Here is a 3,347-nt window from a genome sequence, read left to right as displayed (position 1 = left end):
TAACTATTATACTTTAGAGTTATTTAATTATTTAATTGGTGAGTAGTAATAAGTTTAACGCTTGAGCAATGAATTGCACTAGCCGCACTAACTTCCCGGTAATGAACTTCAAATACAACTCTGATTCTGAGATACCATTGGGAAGAATTACAGTTTGATCCAGTATGCGAAAACATTGCGAGATAAATCCCCCTCACCTCATTCATCGCTTGTCGAGCTGTAATCACCTGAGTCCTATTATTGGTGCATTGATATCTTCGTCTCATCGTATAATTAACTAACTCCTTTACTGATTTTTTTTCCCATCCAGTGAGTTATCAGTCGTGCATCATGGACCATACCAAAAGGCATCATGATAACCCCGATTGAGCTTAATAAAGTTCCCCTCCTAATCCTAGATATATATGGAGAAAGAAAATCTCACAGGAAAGTTTTCCCTGTCAAACATGCATTACACTATTCTCTACACTTAGCTGCCAACACTTCAATCAATAGCTAACTCATTCTTCTCGCTTTTACACTTTGACCCCTGTGTCATGAATGCTTTTGTTTGTATGTGTTGAATAGCAAGAAAAAGGTTTATTCAGTAGTAGAGGTATAACAATTATAATAAAACAATGTTATTTGATGGTGAAATTATTATTATTTAAATTATTTTTTTTGAAATTATTATTTATTATCTATTTAACCGTCAGTTAAAGGTTGAGTTATACGCGACGAAGCAGTCGTTTTGTGATCCTCGACAGAGAGGAGTTATTTTTGAATGCCCAGAATGCATTTATTGGGGGGCTTCTATATTGACCCCAAGTGGTTGGGTTTAAGATACTAGCTCCATTTACGGTTCTTACAAAGTCGACAATAATTTCACTGATAAAAGAAATATTTGCATAAAAGATTAGATTGCTTTATAAGATCCTCTTCTTAAGAGGAAAATTGCATAGAACCATTTCATCAGATATACAACTTCCTGATTAGCAGATGTGCTCAATCTCAACATCAAAGGAGAAGATATTTTACACGATTGACTTTATGACAACAGACTCATCGCTTTTGATACAGAAAACGTTGTGCACATTTTTATATAATGTGATGAGTCTTCATAACAGAAATGCTTTTTACAACAAATTCTTCAGCTGTTTGGACATATTACAATTCCCTTCGGTTTTTTTCGATAAATAATGTTTGCAAAAAAGGAACTTACTAATAGACATGGCACATATTTTTTTACCCAAACTAGCAGACAGACGAATGCGATGGCTGTAGAGGAGGAAAAAATTGTTAGTTCTACTGATAATGATGCCAATTGATTTCTATAAAAAGATTACTTAAGATGGATCCAATCCTGTAATCCGGTATAGAATATGATTGCAGTGATGGAATAACAGCGGCAGGCAGTAAAAAAGCACAGAAGGATTCGCAACCTGAAGAGTTACGAAGAGGCCCAGTCAAATGGTGGAAAGCCTTAACCAAAGATTGAGTCTAAGTCCAAGCCTAAGCCTAAAGCCCAGGCTTAAACCTATAGCCCATGCTGTTGGACTGTCGAAGTGCTACTTCTCGCTGTTGAATCGTTGTCAAATTGAATGCTTGGCTAATCTGTCGCCTTGAGTACTTTGCGTTAACTCTCCGGTTGAATGACTCAGCAAGCTGTAGGATTTCGTAGCTAGAGTTCGTAGCTAAGAGCTATCGGATCGAAAGACTACTCGAGCTTTTGAACTTGATCACTGACTACTAGGAGGATAAGTGGCTCTAGCCTCATATATAGTGAGAGTGGTTTAACATTTCAGATACATTAGCTTACCGCAAATAGTCTAATAAAGGTCCTTTATAAAATTCCGATATTTGGGTATAGGTTCATTGCAATATTCCAACAATTGCACGTAAGTTTAATCAACAGATTGGAAACAATTTACAAAAAAGGCCTTTTATGTCTCCAACATTTGAATATTGGAATTAAGATTGGCTAAAAAATTGGAAGAGATGGATTTGGATGAGTAATTCATCACTTTAGGTATCAAAATATTTATTTTATTAATTTTGTATAACGAATCTAATTATTTTGGAAGTATTCGGAATTTCAATTCATGACATTTTTTCGGCTTTGCAGATATTATTATTGTCAGCGATTAGTAAGATTATCAACATGTAATTGTTTTTATAGCAAAAAAGAAAACGAAAACTTAGAAAAGTGAAATTTATTTGAGAAAATAGACCCAAAATAAAGGATAGCAAATTTGAACTACATATATTTGATCAATATTTCGATTTTCAATAAATTTCTTGTTATATAAACTTTTCCCAAAATTCCAGAAGCAAAGCTTCTGTTTTTACTTTTACAAAAGAAGTTATATCAAATAGTACTGAATTGATATTTAAATGGTTATCATATCCAATAAAAATGGTTCAATCTAATGTGACAAAATTGTAGACAAAATTTTGTGAAACGGAATTATGCGCAAAATTTTGCGACAGATTTGCGTAAATTAATTTTCACAATGCAATATAACAGTTATTCAGTATAAAGGAATAAACTGTGATTGTTCTCATTGCATTATTACACGTGGACATAGATTATTTATACAGGTAGTTTGCCAGTCTCATTTGAATGAGCATTTACACAGACGATATTTGGACAATACCAGACAAAACAAGTGACTGGGTCGTCTATATAAATGGCTCTTCCACGAATTTCATTCAGTATGTTCTACTTCATTTATTCCGATGGAAAATGCTAGTTGCTATCAAACTTTTCGCGTCATGGAATTTTGGAATTTCCTGCAAACGTAAAATAAGTGCTTTTTTAGAAACAAAATTATTGTCCAATCAAATTTGTATGGATGAAGTTTTCGCAAATACTACTTTGGAACGTTTGCAATCTATTTCCAACATGTTGTGTTAATCGTTTGAATGAAAGATGTCCCACCATGCTATATTTGCAATAAATATGACACTATTCTTCTTTTCAACGCTAATACATTTAGAAAAGCATTTATTGAATCTTTATGCAATTTGCAAACATCCAGTGCATTAATAAATTTGAATGTTTTTTCAGAATTGGCAAAGTATTGCTCACTTCAATATGCATTTTATTTATTTCGCTTTCTTCGTCTTCCAACTGGGCAACATTCAAACAACTGTAAGTTCATTTAAAGTTAAAAAATACAATATAACCCTGCAATATTCCGAAAATTTCAACATTTTAATATAATATGAGGTAGATAATTTCATGCAATTTGAGGAAGCGCAAACGGAGCAAACAGACCTATTTGATTTACCAGTGCAAAAAGTGAGTGAGGAACGGAATGTATCAATAAGTTTGCCAATGCAAGGAGTAAGTGGAGAAGTAGGAA

This window comes from Loa loa (genome assembly GCF_000183805.2).
Source record: "Loa loa unplaced genomic scaffold supercont3.654, whole genome shotgun sequence".
Lineage (NCBI taxonomy): Eukaryota > Metazoa > Nematoda > Chromadorea > Rhabditida > Onchocercidae > Loa > Loa loa.
The sequence above is the reverse complement of the archived record's forward strand: the minus strand, read 5'-3'. Positions refer to the sequence as shown.